Source organism: Balaenoptera physalus, assembly GCF_965194825.1.
Source record: "Balaenoptera physalus genome assembly, chromosome: 5".
Classification (NCBI taxonomy): domain Eukaryota; kingdom Metazoa; phylum Chordata; class Mammalia; order Artiodactyla; family Balaenopteridae; genus Balaenoptera; species Balaenoptera physalus.
In genome coordinates, this window is record NC_138884.1 from 123,253,242 (window position 1) to 123,274,121 (window position 20,880).

Genomic DNA, 20,880 nt, shown 5'->3' on the forward strand with positions numbered 1-20,880 from the left:
GCCTTCACTTCAGACAGAGTCAAGGAAGATACTTCAATTAAAGAATTATGGTTAAAAAAATTTTTTTAAAGCATACTACTAGACACAGGAAAGAACATTTTAGCATCTTACTCCTTTAAACTTTCTTGCTACTTATGCTTTGCTTTAAAAAATCATTATAAAGCAGACCCAGTTATTATGCATTACCACTTGGAGCCATAAAGCCTTTAATATTTAAATTCAACTACAAGAAAAATCAATCTCATTTTGAGATAGCCTGTAAATTTTTTACAATGTTGACCAAAATATTTTGGCTTGCAAAATCCATTCTTCACTGCGTGTAAAAAAATATGGCAGTATGAGATTTGGATGTAGATGTACACCTTTTTTTTTAAAGGTTTATTTTTTAGAGCAGTTTTGGATTCACAACAAACTTGAGAGGAAGGTACAGAGGTTTTCCATATACACTTTGCCTCAACACGTGCATAGCCTCCCCATAATTTTTTTTTTTTTTTTTTTGGCTACACCGTGTGGCTTGTGGGATCTTACTTCCGCGACCAGGGATTGAACCTGGGCCCTCGGCAGTGAGAGCACCGAGTCCTAACCACTGGCCAACCAGAGAATTCCCACCTCCCCCATAATTAACGTCACTCACCAGATTGGTACATTTGTTACCAAGGATGAATTTCCATTGACACATCATTATTACCTAAAGTCCATAGCTTACTTTAGGGTTCACTGTATTATACATTCTAATTCTATGAGTTTGGACAAATGCATAATGACATATAATAATATGTCATTATAATATCATACAGAGTATTTTTACTGTCCTAAAACCCTTCTATGCTCTGTCTCTTCACCCCCACCCCCATTTCTGGCAACTGATGATCTTTTCATTGTTTCCATAGTTTTGCCTTTTCCAGAATATCATATAGTTGGAATCATACAATATGTAGCTTTCTCAGATTGGCTTCTTTCACTTAGAAATATGCATTTAAGTTTCCTCCATGTCTTTTCATAGCTTGATAACTCATTTCTTTTTAGTGCTAAATAACAGTCCGTTGTCTGTATGTACCAGAGTTTATCCATTCCTCTACTGAAGGACATATTGGTTGCTTCTAAGTTTTGGCAATTATGAATAAAGGTTCTATAAACATCTGTGTGCAGGTTTTTGTGTGGACATGTTTTCAACTCCTTTGGGTAAATACAAAGGAGCACGATCGCTGGATTGTAAGATAAGAATATGTTTAATTTTTTAAGACAGTTGCCAAACTGTCTTCCAAAGTGGCTGTACCATTTTGCATTTCTGTCAGAAGTGAATGAGAGTTGCTGTTGCTATACATCCTTGCCAGTGTTTGATGTTGGCCAGTCTGATAGGTGTGTTGTGGTATCCCATTGTTTTAATTTGCATTCCCTTGGTGACGTATGTTGTGGAGCATCTTTTCACATGCTTATTTGCCATCTGTATATCTTCTTTGGTGAGATGTCTGTTAAGGCCTTTGGCCCATTTTTTAATATGGTTGTTTTCTTATTATTGAGTTTTAAAAGTTCTTTGTATATTTTGGATAACAATCCTTTTTCAGATGTGTCCTTTGCAAATATTTTTTTTCCCAGTCTGTGGCTTGTCTTCTAATTCTCTTGACATTGTCTTTTGCAGAGCAGATGTTTTAATTTTAATGAAGTCTAGCTTATCAATTATTTCTTTCATGGATCAGGCCTTTGGTGGTGTTGTTCCCAAGGTTATCTGGGAGTTTATCTTCTTGGAGCTTTATAGTTCTTGCATTTTACATTTAGGCCTATGATCCATTTCTGGTTAATTTTTGTGAAGAGTGTAAGGTCTATGTCTAGATTCATTTTTTTGCACATGGATGTCCAGTTATTGCAGCACCATTTGTTGAAGAGACTATCTTTGCTCCATTGTATTGCCTTTGCTCCTTTGTCAAAGATCAGTTGACTCTATTTATGCGAGTTTATTTCTGTGATCTCTGTTCTGTTCCATTGATCTATTTATCTGTTCTTTCACCAATACCGCACTGTCCTGATCACTGCCACTTTATAGTAAGTCTTGAAGTTGAGTAGCATCAGTCCTCCAACTTTGTTATTCTACTTCAATATTGTGTTGGCTATTCTGGGTCTTTTGCCTCTGCGTACAAACTTTATTTATTTATTTTTTTAAAAGATTTTTTTGATGTGGACCATTTTTAAAGTCTTTATTGACTTTGTTACCATATTGCTTCTGTTTTTTATATTTTTAGTTTTTTTGTTGCAAGGCATGTGGGATCTTAGCTCCCCGACCAGGAATCAAACCCACACCCCCTGCATTGGAAGGCAAAGTCTTAACCACTGGACCGCCAGGGAAGTCCCCAAACTTTAGAATCAGCTTGTCCGTATCCATAAAATAACTTGCCAGGATCTTGACTGGGATTGCATTGAATCAATTGATGAAGTTGGGAAGAACTGACATCTTGACAATATTGAGTCTCCTTATCCATGAAGATGCAGTATCTCCCCATTGATTTAGTTCTTTTATTTCATTAATCAGAGGTTTGCTCATATAAATCTTATTTTGTTAGATTTATACCTAAGTATTTCTTTTTTTTTTTGATGTAATGCAAATGTTATTGTGTTTTGAATTTCAAATTCCACTTGTTCATTGTTAGTATGTAGAAAGCAATTGACTTTTTTTTTTTTAATTTTTATTTATTTATTTATGGCTGTGTTGGGTCTTCATTTCTGTGTGAGGGCTTTCTCCAGTTGCGGCAAGTGGGGACCACTCTTCATCGCGGTGCGCAGGCCTCTCATTATCGCGGCCTCTCTTGTTGCGGAGCACAGACTCCAGACGCGCAGGCTCAGTGATTGTGGCTCACGGGCCTAGTTGCTCTGCGGCATGTGGGATCTTCCCAGACCAGGCCTCGAACCCGTGTACCCTGCATTGGCAGGCAGATTCTCAACCACTGCGCCACCAGGGAAGCCCGCAATTGACTTTTATATATTAACTTTGTATCCTGCAACCTTGCTATAATTACTTATTAGCTTTAGGAGTTTGTTTGATCCTTTTGGTTTTTCACATAGATGATCATGTCATTTGCAAACAAAGACAGTTTTATGTCTTCCTTCCCAATCTGCCTGTGTACCTTCTATTTCCTTTTCTTGCCTTACTGCATTAACAAGGACTTCCATTATAATGCTGCAAAGAAGTGGTGAGAGGGGAATGTCCTTTCCATATACCTGATCTTAGTGGGAGATATACATCTTTTTTGTGTGTGAAAAAAAGATTTAGAGAGCGTCTTTGTATTATGTCAACACACTACTAGATTTTTAAATACCTTTGGTTATCTGTGACAAATAGATATAAAATCAAACATTGTTATTTATGCTATTCAAGTCACATCTCTCTCTCTCTCTCTTTTTTTTTTTTTTTTTTTTTTTTTTAGAGAAACATTGTGTTTAATGGTAAAGCTTAGCACACTCTAGCACTGGGCATGGCCTGGAGTCGAAGCATCAGGGATGGGTAGGTGACCTTCATGGAACCTCACATGGCAAAGAGGATGAGGAAGGTGACCATCAAACAGAAGAGCCCCATAGACTCAGACAGGGCAAAGCCCAGAATGGCGTAGGAGAAGAGCTGCTGCTTCAGAGATGGGTTCCTGGCATAGCCAATGATCAAGCTGCCAAACACTGTGCCAATGCCGGCCCCTGAACCAGCCACACCGACTGTGGTGGCTCCAGCGCCAATAAACTTGGCCGCTGTGTCAGTGTCCCAGGAGACAACACCGATCTGGAACTCCCGCCTGGCCACGGGGAGTGGGACACTGCTGTAGGAAGGCTGTTTAGATGGGACCTCTGGCCCCTCAGGAAGGAGGCACACACAGGCCTGATCAGACCCCTGGTACCAGAGCAGGTCAGAGCAGGAGGAATGAGTAGTGCCCTGGTGGTCTGCATGTTTTCAGTCTGCACTCCCACTGCCCTGCTGCCCCTGCTCGGCCCACAGCGCTCGCCCGGCTTGAGGTGGGTGACTGACTCCTCAAGTCACATATATCTCTTGCAAATTAATTTATTTCAGTCTCGACTGATAGGCACTCTTCTGTTTTTTTTTTAAGTTTTGCCAAATCTGCAATGGCAAAGTGAAAGTAAGATTACATAAAAAAGAAAGAAAAATATAGCTAGTATTCAAAGTTCTTCACAAGTGAAGACCTTAATCTACTGTTCTGAATTTACCTTTTGCTGTCCCCTGGATAAACCCTTCATCAGGGTAGACCTGTGTATTGCCTGTTCCTAAAATATATTGCACTAGGCTTTTTGTTGTTGTAAGGAAGAGATTCATTCCGGTAATCTTAAGATAAAAGGGGTTTATTGTAGATACCAAGGACCTAGACTTTGTTTTCTGATGTCTTTCTGGGTGATTGCTCTCTATTTTTCTCCCCCCTGTTCAATCTTCTCTGCATTCTCCAGTATAAATTCTGGAGGGAGATAGTCTGATTGGACTAATTTCCACTGCTCCAGTAGGAAGAGTCCTTTGAATTGGGCCACCCCATGAGTCAAGACTGTGGAGTTGCTGCCTTTGGGTCAGGCCCACTCTGGTTTACTCAGTGGCCATTTCTGAGTAAAGAAAAAGTAGCACCATTGTCATGGGTAGGCAGTTTCAGTGAGAAGAATGAGATTTTCTGTGTGACCCTGGGACTGCTATGTCCAAGACATGTCTAAGGTGTTTCTACCTCTCTGCCTTTGTTGACACTTATTCTCTTATCCATAGGGTGTTCCCTATGAATTTACACATATTCTGATTTTACCAAGCTGAAATATTAATGAGTTAGGTAGGCAAAGGCTGCCCCAAATATTGCAGTCTACTGATATCTTCCATCTTTGAATTTTTAGTGGATCATCACTGAGCACAGTGATGATTTGAGACCAAGAAAGTGAAGGGCCTAGAGAGGAATGACTTCTTCAACAGTCCGTAAGAATGCAAAACTAAAAATATTTATTAAATTTGGAGTTGAATTTATTCTGGGCTTGGAGGTGCGGGGAGAAGCAACGTGCACTAACAAGGACAACAAAGATTACTGAATTCTTTAGATCTCACCAATGATTTACTCAGGTGTATGTGGTTTACATCCCCTATCTCCTTTATACTCTAGTAAATCTGTGCTTTTTTGTTTATTTTTTAATTGAAGTATAGTTGCTTTACAATATTGTGTTAGTTTCAAGTGTACAGCAAAGCAGTTTGGTTATACATATATATGTATATATTTATATTCTTTTTTATTTTTTCCATTATAGTTTATTATAAGATATGGAATACGATTCCCTGTGCTCTACAGCAAATCCTTGTTGTTTATTTTATATATGGTAGTTTGTATCTACTAATCCCATACTCCCAATTTATCCCTTCCCTCCTTCCCCTTTGGTAACCATAAGTTTGTTTTCTGTCTGTGAGTCTGTTTTTGTTTTGTAAATAAGTTCATTTGTACTGTTTTTTAGATTCCACTTATAAGTGATATCATATGGTATTTGTCTTTCTCTGTCTGACTTACGTCACTTAGTGTGATAATCTCTAGGTCCATCCACATTGCTGCAAATGGCATTAGTAAATGTGTGCTTTTGATCTCTGTGTTGTGGACCACAGCAGTTAGTATTCAAAGTAATTTTTTGACAATTCAGATGTGACATATTTACAAGAAAAGCACAGCAGTTGGAATAAGCTAGAGAAAAAGAAAAAAGGGATGGGAGAGGACATGAACCAAAAGGTGCAGGACTTGAAGGCAAAAATCTCCTTCTCGGCACTTCCCTGGTGGCGCAGTGGTTAAGAATCCGCCTACCAATGCAGGGGACACGGGTTTGAGCCCTGATCCGGGAAGATCCCACATGCCACGGAGCAACTAAGCCCGTGCGCCACAACTACTGAGCCTGCGCTCTAGAGCCTGCAAGCCACAGCTACTGAAGCCCGCGTGCCTAGAGCCCATGCTCCGAAACAAGAGAAACCACCACAGTGAGAAGCCCGTGCACCACAACTAAGAGTAACACCCCACTCCCTGCAACTAGAGAAAGCCCGCACGCAGCAACGAAGACCCAAGGCAGCCAAAAAAAAAAAAAAAATCTCCCTCTCTTTGGTCCTTGGAAGCAGCACCAGAGAGTTACCCAAGATGGTGACAGCAAGGGATTCACTGAGGAGTTCCCCAGGCACCAAAGGACTAGGCTTATTTGCTCTTCTAATATAGTAGTTTACACAAATGTGCATTGGACTAACTAGTTTATCCCTATGGAAAAAAGAGAATGAATAAGAGAAGACTAATGTAGACATTTTGGACATAAGAAAGGTGATAAAAAAATAAATGAATTTTACTGGTGAGAAGGAGTGAATGGATTCTTTGTCCACAGTGACCTTGAGGTAAATAGAAATAATCTGTCCTCAATGATGTACTCATTTATTTTCATAAAGTATCAGGTCTCCAACCAGTTGATCTTGAAGTCTATCTTGTTGATTTCTGAGCCAGCTGACTAGATTTCCAGCAGAGGGGACCTTACAGAAGGTTTTTCTTCATGGATAGGTGGTCTCATCGACTGAAGTTCCCTTCCTCTTAAGGGTTTTGAGGGGTTTTTAGAGAGTAGCTTTTCCTCAGGAAAATTTAGGACTAATTTAGCAGAGTATCGTGCCCCTTATTATCCATATTTATGGAGTACTTAAGGAGTCTTTCTAGCTGCCACATTTTAAAGAGAGTCTTGGTAAATTCGAGTATGTCTAAGTAAGAGGCTAAAGGATAGAGAAGAGTTGTTAAAATATTGGGGACTCTTTCATGTAATCTTTTTTTAAATTGAGAACATGGGTTAAATTTATTTCATGTAGCTCCAGAAGGCAGACGTTAGGTTATCGGGTGGAAGCTGCAGAAAGCAGATTTCTGCTTAAAATAAGAACTTTCCAACACTTGGAGTTGTTTGAGAGTGGAATTGGCCACCTTGTGAAGCAAGGTGTATTAGTCTGCTGCTAAAACAAAATTCCATAGCCGAGGTGGCTTAAGCAAGAGAAATTTATTTTCTCGCAGTTCTGGAGGCTAGAACTCCAAGGTCAAGGTTCTGGCTGATTGAGTTTCTAGTGAGAGCTCTTTTCCTGGCTTGCAGATGGCTGCCTTCTCATTATGTCCTCACATGGTCTTTCCTCAGTACATATATGGAGGGAGAGGGAGAGAGAGAATGAGTGAGTGCTCTGGTGTCTCTTCTCATGAGGACACTAATTCCTGTCAGATCAGGGCCCCTATGACCTCATTTAATTTTAATTGCTTCCTTAGCAGCTCCATCTCAGCCACATTGGAGTTAGGGCTTTGGCGTATGAATTCTGGGGGGACACAAACAAAACAGGAGAACGCTGTGTTTGGAGTGTTTAAATAGAAACTGGTTGCCATCTGTCAGGAAAGTTTTAGAGGGGATCGTCAAACTAGGAGAGGCTTGGCCAGATGATCTCAGTTTTCTTATATCTGAAGGAACGAGGTCAAGCTGTAGATTTTTGAAGATAGGCATATACTGGGGCACACATTTGAAAAAAAAGGTTTGATTTTATTCTGGAAACTTGTTAGGAACCAAAATTATAGGTGTTGGAAAATCAAAGTGGAAGTAAAGAAAACCTCTTACCTCTAGAGCTGCCTGTACTTGGTTAGCTATGAGAATTGAAAACATTAGAATCTACCTAGATAGAATTTCCAAATATCTTAATCTTCATAAATAACAGAAATAAATGGAATACATATGTATTTGTCATGTAGCTGGTTCTTTAAAGGACAAATTCATAATACCATTATAAATATGTTATGTAATTATTGGATGTTGATAACTACTTTTTGAGAACATAAACCTCATTTCATTTTATTCTTCAACATGTCCTGACAGAGTTCCTTTTTCAGTAGGCAGTGAGGTAAATTTTGCTTCTGTTGGGATATCAGAATTAGACCTAATAACAATCAACATTTGAATGACTTGAAAACATTCTTATATACAGGTTTATTGCATTGGAATTTGAATCCTTTTAGCATGAAAAGTAGATGATAGTCTGCATTGTTCAGTGTTGTTGATGACTGTAGATTGGCTACTAGGTGGATGGTCATCTTAGGTGTTTGGTATTTACTTTGGGTCTCACAAAAATTTATACTTTATGTTAACTGCAGCAGAAAAAAATATTTGGTTTGTGACAGGAAATGTTAGAAACGTATAGATGCTATACATCATATAATTTTCTACCTTCCCTGCTTAGTTGATTTGCTACTGTTTTACAAATGTAGAGAAATGAAGGGCCAAAAGGAAGGAGAGAAATAGAAAAGTTTTGTCCTGATATAAAGGAGAATGTGAATTTTATTTGCATAGTATGCTATTCTTTTGTTTTTGTTTTACTATAAATTTGATACATGTTTATTATAGAACACTTGGAAAAGAGTGCATTCTTTTTAAACTTACCATCTGTTACCTCAAAACTAGATTTTTTTTTTTGAATAACATGAACTCATCCCTTTTGATCCAAAATTATAAAATAAAACCACAACAGTGTGGTTTACTTTAAAAAGAACTTCAATTTTTAGAGTTAAGAACCTGAAAGTATTAAAAATATAAGAAAATCTTCAAATTAATTTTTTATCTTTTGGTGCCATTTATTAAATTATTTTGCCCAAGAAATTAAAACAAGTCACAAACGAGCCAAAAGTTAAGGTGTTAAGATCGTTCATATCAAGATTATTGATGTGAAAGCCTGGAATATTATTTATATTTTGTTCAAAGAATTTAATTATATTATAGGCATATTAGTTATACTGTAATAACTTAGAAAAGTAGTTCTGACAAGTAGTTTTTATCATTATTATTTACCCTGCAAACCCTTTGTTAAGAGTTTTATCTCATCATGCCGTTAGTTATTAAAAATTAGATAGGAACTATTTTGTATTTTGGTTTATCACATTGCGGAATAACCAAATCATAGAAGCTCAAAGACTGGAATATAATTAGAGATGATTTTGCTCAATTCCACCTTTCATAGATGAGAAAACTGAAGCTCAGATAGAAATGGATAATTTCCTCCATTGAGTAACTAGCAGCTCCCCTGCCCTCCCAACCCCATCGGGTTTCATTGCATTTCATTGGTGGGGTTTGTGGTATAACATATTGTTGATTTCCCCCACCGCAATCCAATGTGTTGGAAGATATATTAACAGTGCAGGAGATTCTGAAGTGCTTCTATGACAAAAGTGGATTTCATTTTAGGACAAGCCATAAAAGGTCATGAAAATCCTTTGGAAAGTTTTCATGCAGTTAAGAGTTTATTCGCGTAGATTTCTAACTTGGAAGTCATAAAATCAATTGCTGTGTAGTAAGATTTCATTTATAAGAATTTGATGTATTTAATGCAGTATTTTGATAGACAAGTCTGCTGTTGTCTGGAAGAGGAGCAGGTCACTTGTTGGAAGATATTCAATTACTTAAATGAGTAATAAAAACAGAGTATATAGTTATCCTATTTGTTTATTGCTTTGCTTATTCTTAGCCAATAAAGTAAAATCAATCCCATAAGAAATACTCCTGAAAATGCAATTTAAATATAATTAAGTGTACAAGGTCTAGAATGCTTGTAGGGGAGTACAATATCCAAGCCTGAATTTAAACTTAGTGATTTTCAGGCATCAGGTTTAATTTCTTTCATCAATATGAGTTGGTGGCTGTTTTCCTCTTGAGCCAAGGGAGGTACTGAATGCAGGGGTAAGAAGCACTTTCTTCTGTTGCCTCTAATTATTCTAGCTAGGAATCAATTCTTAAGTGCTTTCATCAAAGAATGAACTTGCTGCCAGGAGCCTTATTTGCCTGCCAGCATAAAGGTTTGGGTATAGATTTTTGATTTCAGGTTAACATAGCTCTTTCCAAGAAGGAGCCAATGGCAGAAATTGACTCTATAGGTAACTGTGAGACAGAACAATAAAATGATCCTGGGCTATGAAAATTAGAAAATAATCAAGTTTGAATCCTAGTCCTAGGACTTGCAGGCAAATGACTTTGGGAAATACTAATTGCTCTGAGCCTTAATTTGGCCCTCTATGAAATGAGTATAATAATATGTTTGTTATAAGAATCAAATGAAATAATGAATGTCAAGCACCAGTGGCAGTATATGGTACATGCTACATGTCTTATTTCCCTCCCTGTCTCCCTACAAATTCAATTCTACTTCCTTAAGATTTCTTTGGAGACTAAACTGCAGAATAACTGAAGTGGGGACAGAGCACATTGGGCTACTACAGAAGCCATCTTATCTGTGAACATTGCCTTTAAATACAATTGAGATGACCATTCTCCACTGTGTCCCCTTCCTAACCCCTGCTCTAACTTCAAGCAGTGCAAATCCAATTAGTTCCAGTTCCCAGAAGCCTCATCTTTGGCTATATCACTTAGAAACTTGACATGACGATAACGAGGCCTTCATTCCAGGGTGAAGTGATCCAAGATTTTCCCAGTTGCTTATAGAGTCCCAGTTCTCAGGTAAGGTGGGTTACTGTTATTCTCTATGAAAGATGAACAAGAGCCACAGATGCTAAAGTAAGATAGATGTCAAGATCCAGGGACAGGATCAGAAAGGACAACTGGATTAATCTTTTAAAAAATGTGGTAAAATACATATAATATAAACTTTACTATTTTAACCATTTTAAAGTAAGTGTACAGTTTAGTGACATTAAATACATTCACAGTGTTGTGCATTCATCACCAACATCCATCTCTAGAACTTTTTTTTTTTTTTAACCTCACTAAGCAACTTGTGGGATCTCGGTTCCTTGTCCAGGGATTGAACCTGGCTGGGCCCTTGGCAGTGAAAGCACCGAGTCCTAAGTACTGGACCGGCAGGGAATTCCCTCTAGAACTTTTTATTCTTCCAAAACTGAAACTCTATACCCATTAAACAATAACTCCCACCCCCGCCCCCTGGTCACCACCATTCTACTTTATGTCTTTATAAATTTGACTATTCTAGATACCTCATGGGTGGAATCATACAGTATTTATGCTTTTGTGACTGACTTATTTTGCTTACCACAATGTCTTCAAGGTTCTATATTGTAGCATGTGTCAGAATTTCCTTCCTTATTGCGGCTGAATAATATTCTATTGTATGTATATATCACATTTTGTTTCGCCATTCCTCTGTCAATGGATACTTGGGTTGCTTCCATCTCTTGGCTATTGTAAATAATGCTTTTATAGGCATAGGTGTATAAATATCTGTTCAAGTCCCTGCTTTCAGTTCTTTTGAGTATATACCAAGAAGTGGAACTGCTGGATCAAATGATAGTTATATTTATAATATTTTGAGGAATCCCCAAATTTTCCATAGTGATTGCACCATTTTACATTCCCACCAGCAGTGGGCAAGGGTTCCAATTTTTCTATATCCTTGCCAACACTTGATATTTCTGTTTTTTTTTTTTTTTTTTTTGATAATGTCATCCTAATGGATGTGAAATGGTAGATTAATCCTAAAGAAATGATGTATAATGCATAACCTGTCTAGGCTCCAAGCACATAGTAGGTGCTTATTAAATGAATGAGCAAGAATTCACATTTCATATATGAAATGAAATATCATTAGAATATAATTCAGGAAGTATTATAATACAACTTATTCATCTATCCATTAATGAAATGGAGTGTGTACCATACACTATGTTAATTATTAGGAGTTCAAATTTCAATAAAAAGTGAAGCCAAGACAAATGTTGCTCCTTCTCTCAAAGAGCTCACAGTCTCTTATCTCTCTAAGGAGGGAAGCTGAGTCACCAAAATATGACAGCTTAATTAATGAATCCTTAAAAACATCTAATCCTTTTGGCTCTAGAGTCCATATTTTTCAAGCCACATTATAATTAGTATAATTAGCCAAATTATAACTAGATACTATATTCTAGTTTTTGTGACACATGTATTTTTTTTACCAATTAGTAAATATAATACATACATGTACATACCTACATATATGTATACATATATATGTGTAAACTGTATATATATATAATTTACTCCATGGGATTCAAGCCCTCTGGAATTCTGGGAGTGAAATAAACCCTAATGGTTATTAGGCATCCATTGCATGTAATGAATTAACTTCTCTTTGCATCTAGAATGGTAGTAATTATTTGCCATCCTTGGGAGAATTTAGAAATAATCTCTCATATAATTTTCTGTATTCTGTGTTCAGATGAAGAACCCCTGTTGAGAAAGTCTGCCTCAGTGACTTTCCACTTTTGAGTGAAATAATAAAATTGAGCTTCTGAGCCTGCAAAGCTGAGGACTGTTCACTGGACCATGATAATGGCAGAAACATGCAGGAAGCAGTCAACTCTGCTGTTACATTACGCTCTTACTTTCTGTATAAATTCAGAAAGATAAGGTGGAAACAAATTTGCAGCTGAATCACAGTCTGGTTTTCTTCCTGTAGGAGAATGGGCTTATTTGAGAGGGGGCGGGGTGGTGGTGTTTGGGTTTATTTGTCTTATGCCCAAGTCAACAAAATGCTGTAAACAATCATGCTGCCATTTTGTTTATTACACTGAAGCCATGCATTGAACTGCCTCCCTGAACAAAAATGTACAGTACCTTTGCTACTGGGGTCAGCATTGCTCTTTCTACCTATTTAGTTCCATTTATTTAACAAGTATTTATTGAGATCCTACTGTGTCCCCATTACTAGGCTAGGTAGTATTTGATAATACTTTGATAATACAAAGGTGAACTGATCTGTGGTCTAGTGGTGGTGAAAGACAAATGAATAGGCAGTTATAATTGCTAAGTATTAATAAGTGACAGAAAGCACAGGATGCTGAGATAGAACAGAATAGAGACCGCTAACTCAGACCAGAAGAATCAGGGGGAAGACCTCCTGGGGAAACTGATGGCTAAATTAAGACCTGTCCATTTAATAGGAGTTAGCTAAGCAAGGAGAGGGAAAACTCTTTTTAGAAGAAACAGCACATACAAAGTCCCAGCGTGGGTAAGCATACACTCTTAAGAAAATGAAAAAATGTGAACATGATGGTCTGAGACCAGATTGTGAGGGTGTGAGATGAAGCCAGAGGGATAAGCAGGAGCTCACTAATCTAGGATATTATAATCCCTCTTTGGGACTTTGGTAGCTTTCTGGATATACAGTGTGGGGGAAAAGGGTGACTCCCTGGTTTCTGGCTTGGCCACTGGATTAGATGGAAAACACTAGGAGTATCAGGTTTCCTAGGGAAGACAGTAAGTTCAGTTTTAGATAATTTATATTTGAGGTGCCTGTGCAACAAGCAAGAAGGCTTTTGGGGTGAAAAGTTTAGGGGGCGATTAGGGGAAGTTATTGATGTTTTAATTCTTGCCCTTATTGCCAATCCTCTCTTAGGATGCCACTATAAAATAAATAATTTGTGAATTAGAGATATTTCCTGTGGGATTGGATCCAAAGCATATAACAAGCAGGAGCATATAACTTGCTGCTTCTCGGGAGCATAATGGGCTGAGGTAGCATTGTTTTGATTATCACTTTCTGCCAACAGCTAAACGATTGCTCTTTCCTATTTACTTAAATATATACATGGTTATATATACATAGATAAGGTCTTGATATATCTGTTGATGTGCTCATCTTTGGGAAGTGGGTTTAGTTGGAGGGGAGGGAAATATTACTTTATAGACCTCTATATTGCTAGAATTTTTTTTTACACAGAGCACTTTATTTTTATGAAAATAATGAAATGAAAATTATATAGTAAATAATTGAGTAAAAATTTTGAGTACATTGAGTTGAAAAAAGTAGTTGAAGTGTTGGGGAAGTTTTGAAGGGCAATGCAGAAGACATAGAAAGAAAAAAAAAGATGGAAGTGAGATAGGAGGTGTGGGGGTACTCCACGGACTACATGGGGCAGGTGTTTCTGCCTTCCTGCCTCCCTAGGTGGTACATCAGGAACCATGTGTAAAGAATGTTTGTCATTCAGTTGCTGCTGCTTATTTATTCTCCTGTAGCAAGCCTCCAACATTATACCTGTTAGCAAGACTGATGCTCAACCGGCACTCCCTGGTGGGCTGTAGTGGTTATTTATAGCTAATGTCTGTTACGGTTGGTCTGATTACTGGTTGTTATTATCACTACTGCTTTAGTTATTTATACTCTCTGGCATCACTGATTTAGAAAACCTTTCTTGGCGTCTGCTTTTTTTTCCATCTCCTTTCAAGTTGAACTGTCAACTCCTTCTCTGTTTTTCCAGTGTTCCCTGATAGATGTCTATCATGGCTCCTGTGGTGGGCTGAACAATGACCCCCAAAGGTATCTGGTCCTAATTCCTGGAACCCTCAAATGTTACCTTATTTGGGAAAAGGATCCTTGCAGATGTGATTAAGTTAAAGATCTTGAGATGGGTAATCCAGACAGGCTGTGAATGCCATTACAAGTGTCCTTTTAAGAGATAGGCAGAGAGAGATTTAACACACACACAGGAGAGGAGGCAATGTAAAGGTGGAGCAGGCAGAGATTTGAAGATGTCGGCCTTGTAGATTGGAGTGATGTGGCCACAAGCCAAGGGATGCTGAAAGCCACTAGAAGCTAAAAGAGGTAAGGAAGAGATTCTCCCCTAGAGCCTTGGGAAGGAATGCAGCCCTGCTAACGCCTTGATTTTGATCTAGCGAAACTGATTTCATGCTCTTTAACTCCAGAAATCTGAGGCAATAAATATCTTAAATATACTGAAAACCTATTGTTTGTTGTTTATTTGAAATTCGAATTTAACAGGGCAGGCATTCTGTATTTTATTTGGTAACCCTAGACAGAGATCATGTGTTAATCTTCATATTACTGTTCAGCAGCATTTGGTAAAATGGATGTTTAGTGAATAAATAAATAACCTAATAATTTTACAAATAGTTAAAGAGTATTTTTATTATTGAAATTTCCAAATATATTCAAAAGTAGGGAGAATAGTGTAATGAAGCCCCACGTAGGGATCACCTAGCTTCCACAATCATCAATGCATGGCCAATCTCACAGTTTTTAAAACAACACTTTGTTCAAAATAAGCAGCTCTGGTGGTTTTGTTTTGTGTGTATATATTTATGAGTATGTGTACATTTGTACAGCAAAAGAGGGGTGTGGTAGTAATAGCACTGAATTTCAAGATACTATATCTTTCCGAAAGAATCCAGAAAGTGGAGAATGATAAGCATTTGTATATGAATGACAGGAGAGCAAAACGAGACTTCTATGATTAAGGGAGCTTGCTATAGAACGCCGGGTAAGATAGAAGATGTGGCCAATATTTTCCAAGTATAAATTGAAACATAGGCATGGAGCCTGGTAAATGTAACTTCTGGTAGTCTTGTTCTGCTAAAAACAAAGCAATTCATGAACCCTCAACTAGCTTTGCTGCTAATTTCACCTCTCAGAATAACAAGGAAGCAATCAAGAGAATGGACATCCAGAACTTGATTCTGAATGCCAAGGAAGAACAGTTTGGAAACGTGGAAGTGACTGGCACTGAGGGAGGGCATGCCCACGTGGTCATATCATCCCTGAATATGAAGTTGCCAAGGAACGGAGGGCTGGGCTTAGTTAGACCATGGTTTGTAGGAAAAGTAGACTTCAAAAATTCAGGTTTAATTGCATCATAAGGATGTTGAATGATGTGCAGGTGCCAGAGAAACAGAAAATTCTTTAAAGAAGAAAATTTTACAGTTAAGCTTCATACATTTTTATGGGAGGAGAATAAACCAGAAGCATCTGTAGCAGCTGCTGTTGGTTGCCCATCCTCATAACAGGTAGTGTGAACCAATGAAGTGGTCCAGTCCAGCAACTCAGCCGAGAGAGTCTTTTTTTTTTTTTTTTAATTATTTATTTATTTATTTATTTATTTATGGCGTTGTTGGGTCTTCGTTTCTGTGCAAGGGCTTTCTCTAGTTGTGGCAAGCGGGGGCCACTCTTCTTCGCGGTGCGCTGGCCTCTCACTATCGCGTCCTCTCTTGTTGCAGAGCACAGGCTCCAGACGCGCAGGCTCAGTAGTTGTGGCTCACGGGCCCAGCTGCTCCGCGTCATGTGGGATCTTCCCAGACCAGGGCTCGAACCCATGTCCCCTGCGTTAGCAGGCAGACTCTCACCCACTGCGCCACCAGGGAAGCCCGAGTGTCTTTTCTTTTTCCAGCTTTATTGAGGTTTAATTGACAAAGAAAATTGTATATATTAAAAGTGTGTGAAGACATAAGAATGAGGAAAGAAAAATGAATAGGAAAAATAGGTCAGAGTAATGTACAAAATGTGTCAGAGAAGAAAGATTACTTGTTTGCTTACAGGTCAATCAATAAGCATTTATTGTTGTTCTTTCACTGTGCACCTCAAAATGATACTTACTACTGTGGGACCTGAAAATTCTTTAAAATTTAAAAGTAAATTTCACAAGTACCATGGCTTAGAAAGTTCACTTTTCTCTTATACCTTCTTTAAAGATTGTTGTATTATTTATATAAATACCAGTTATTAGTATATTAATTATTGATAATTGTAATATAAAAAATAATATCTTTAATATAGAGAAAATATATCTAAAAAAATTAGGGATTCAATTTTGATTCTTATAGCAATGAACCTTTATAAAGCCATTGCTACATGCTAGGTAGTATACTAAACACATTATACCCATTAACTAACGTAATTCTCTCCACACCCTCTAAAAATAGATGTTATTTTAATCTCCATTTTATAGTTGTGGAAACTGAGGCACAAAGAGGTAGAGTAACTTACCTTTAGCTAGTAAGTAGCAGAATAAGGTTTTGAGTCTAGAATCATAAATGTTATATAATATTCCCTAATTATTCTACCAAGATTGCTGTCTATGATGAGATGTATTCAGTAGAAGAACTCAGGTCTTGTATGTGACATCATAGATGTCGCCTCACAAATTAAACTAATCGGGAAGGATGTCTGAATTAGTTAAAATCCGATTTAAAGAATGATTGAAAAAATTACATTCTCTATTTTGACATACATTCTTTGGCAGTACTTCAAGACAGAGTAACGAAGCGCAAGAAAATGTCACTAAATAGGAATAATTTGAAATCAATATCATTAATCGTATGTAAATGGGTATTTCTTAAGTAATCAAAAATTCTTATGATAATTAAAATAACCTTAATCTATTTATAATCCTTTTTAAAGGTTGTACATCATGTATACATGATGATTTATTCTATGTATATATTGTGAAAGGATAACCAATATCAAATTAATTAATACATCCATCACCTCACATAGTTACCAATTTTTTATTTTTATTTTTTTTGTGGTGAGAACATTGAACATTTACTATCTTAGTACGTTTCCAGTATACAGTATAGTATTATTAACTATAGTCATAATGCTGTCCATCAGATCCCCAGAACTTATCATCTTACAACTGAAAATTTACACCTTTTGACCAACATCACCCCATTCCCCTCACCTCCAACCCCTGGCAGCCACTGTTCTATTCTCTGGTTCTATGAGTTTTGACTTTTCTAGATTCCACATATAAGTGAAATCGTACAGTGTTTGTCTTTCTGTGTCTGGCTTATTTTACTTAGGACAGTGGCCTCTAGGGTCATCTGTGTTGTCACAAATGGCAGGATTATATTTTTTTATGCCTGAGTAATATTTTATTGCATATTTATACCCCGTTTTCTTTTATCCATTCATCCATCGACACTTAGCTTGTTTCCATATCTTGGCCACTGTGAATAATGCTGCAATGACTTGGGAGTGCAGATACCTCTTCAAGATGCTGATCCCATGACCTTTGTATATATATACCTAGAAGTGGGATTGCTGGATTGCATGGTAATTATATTCTTAATTCTGGGGGGGAATCTCCATGATGTTTTCCATAATGGCTGTACCAATTTACACTCCCACGAACAATCTACGAGGGTTCCCTTTTCTCCACATTCTCACCAACACTTGGTATCTATTGTTCTTTTGCTAACATGTGTGAGGTGATATCTAATTGTGGCTTTGATTTGCATTTCCCTGATGATTAGCGATGAACACTTTATTTTTTTATTTTATTTTTTTTTAACCTATGAAAGTCAAGGTTTATTTGAGGTTGCTGTATAATTTTTCTGAGTTGTACAATAACCTTGCAAAGGAAACATTATGCACAGCTCATAAATGAGGAAACTGCGGTTAAGAACAATTTTGTGGTTTGCCCAGTTCCACACAGTAGGCAGTTTTGAAGTTTGTATCCTCCTTGACACCAAATACATGGTGTCTTTCCAAAATCAACAGCCAATTCTCCAATTCTCCAGCATCATCTAGGTATCCAAAAATTCAATTCAACTCTGATACTATCAGAGTTAGCTCATACTCCTCTGTCCCACCAGGCTGCCCTACTTCAGACACGAGCCACAAATGGGTGGCCCGGGCTACCCCACAATTCTGCTCAGCTGACTACAAATGTGGGGTTTCCCACTGAAATTGCACAACTCAGATTGGGCCTTGAACCCATGGTCATTTATTTATTTATTTATTTATTTATTATTTTTTTCAATCTCCCAATCCATTACACCACAATCCCCACCCCCAGCGGCTTTCCCCCCTTGGTGTCCATACGTTTGTTCTCTACATCTGTGTCTCAATTTCTGCTCTGCAAACCAGTTCATCTGTACCATTTTCTAGGTTCCACATATATGTGTTAATATACGATACTTCTTTTTCTCTTTCTGACTTACTTCACTCTGTATGACAGTGTCTAGATCCATCCACGTCTCTACAAATGACACAATTTCATTCCTTTTTATGGCTGAGTAATATTCCATTGTATATATGTACCATATCTTCTTTATCCATTCATCTGTCAATGGGCATTTAGGTTGCTTCCATGACCTGGCTATTGTAAATAGTGCTGCAGTGAACATTGGGGTGCATGTGTCTTTTTGAATTATGGTTTTCTCTGGGTATATGCCCAATAGTGGGATTTCGGGATCATATGGTAATTCTATTTTTAGTTCTTTAGGGAACCTCCGTACTGTTCTCCATAGTGGCTGTATCAATTTACATTCCCACCAACAGTGCAAGAGGGTTCCCTTTTCTCCACACCCTCTCCAGCATATGTTGTTTGTAGATTTTCTGCTGATGCCCATTCTAACTGGTGTGAGGTGATACCTCATTGTAGTTTTGATTTGCATTTCTCTAATAATTAGTGATGTTGAGCATCTTTTCTTGTGCTTCTTGGCCATCTGTATGTCTTCTTTGGAGAAATGTCTATTTAGGTCTGCTGCCCATTTTTGGATTAGGTTGTTTGTTTTTTTAATATTGAGCTGCATGAGCTGTTTATATATTTTGGAGATTAATCCTTTGTCCGATGATTCTATTGCAAATATTTTCTCCCATTCTGAGGGTTGTCTTTTCGTCTTGTTTATGGTTTCCTTTGCTGTGCAAAAGCTTTGAAGTTTCACTAGGTCCCATTTGTTTATTTTTGTTTTTATTTCCATTGCTCTAGGAGGTGGATCAAAAAATATCTTGCTGTGATTTATGTCAAAGAGTGTTCTTCCTATGTTTGCCTCTAAGAGTTTTATAGTGCCTGGTCTTACATTTAGGTCTTTAATCCATTTTGAGTTTATTTTTGTGTATGGTGTTAGGGAGTGTTCTAATTTCATTCTTTTACATGTAGCTGTCCAGTTTTCCCAGCACCACTTATTGAAGAGACTGTCTTTTCTCCATTGTATATCCTTGCCTCCTTTGTCATAGATTAGTTGACCATAGGTGTGTGGGTTTATCTCTGGGCTTTCTATCCTGTTCCATTGATCTATATTTCTGCTTTTCTGCCAGTACCATATTGTCTTGATTACTGTAGCTTTGTAGTATAGTCTGAAGTCAGGGAGTCTGATTCCTCCAGCTCGGTTTTTTTCTCTCAAGACTGCTTTGGCTACTCGGGGTCCTTTATTTCTCCATACAAATTTTAAGATTTTTTGTTCAGAACTAGTTCTGTAAAAAATGCCATTGGTAATTTGATAGGGATTGCACTGAATCTGTAGATTGCTTTGGGTAGTATAGTCATGTTCACAATATTGATTCTTCCAATCCAAGAACATAGTGTATCTCTCTGTCTGTTGGTATCATCTTTAATTTCTTTCATCAGTGTCTTATAGTTTTCTGCATACAGGTCTTCTGTCTCCCTAGGTACGTTTATTCCTAGATATCTTATTCTTTTCATCGCAGTGGTAAGTGGGAGTGTTTCCTTAATTTCACTTTCAGATTTTTCATCATTCATGTATAGGAATGCAAGAGATTTCTGTGCATTAATTTTGTATCCTGGAAATTTACCAGATTCATCAATTAGCTCTAGTCGTTTTCTGGTGGCATCTTTAGGATTCTCTATGTATAGTATCATGACATCTGCAAAAAGTGACAGTTTTACTTCTTCTTTTCCAATTTGTATTCCTTTTATTTCTTTTTCTTCTCTGATTGCCGTGGCTAGGACTTCCAAAACTATGTTGAATAATAGTGGTGAGAGTGGACATCCTTGTCTTGTTCCTGATCTGAGAGAAAATGCTTTCAGTTTTTCACCATTGAGAATGATGTTTGCTGTGGGTTTGTCGTATATGGGCTTTATTATGTTGAAGTAGGTTCCCTCTATGCCCACTTTCTGGAGAGTTTTTATCATAAATGGGTGTTGAGTTTCGTCAAAACCTTTTTCTGCATCTATTGAGATGATCATATGGTTTTTATTCTTCAATTTGTTAATAAAGTGTATCACACTGATTGATTTGCATATATTGAAGAATCCTTGCATCTCTGGGATAAACCCCACTTGATCATGGTGTATGATCCATTTAATGTGCTGTTGGATTCTGTTTGCTAGTATTTTGTTGAGGATTTTTGCATCTATATTCATC

General features: G+C 37.5%; 1 protein-coding gene and 1 pseudogene across 2 annotated transcripts in view; one reads left to right on the forward strand and one right to left on the reverse strand.

The window, feature by feature from the left end:
* Nucleotides 1-20,880, forward strand: part of ANK2 (ankyrin 2) — a 689,779-nt gene that overhangs the window by 76,546 nt on the left and 592,353 nt on the right. The window lies entirely within an intron of this gene.
* Nucleotides 3,407-7,952, reverse strand: LOC309661190 (ATP synthase F(0) complex subunit C1, mitochondrial pseudogene; annotated as a pseudogene). The gene has a single exon. The product of its transcript is annotated as an ATP synthase F(0) complex subunit C1, mitochondrial pseudogene (transcript).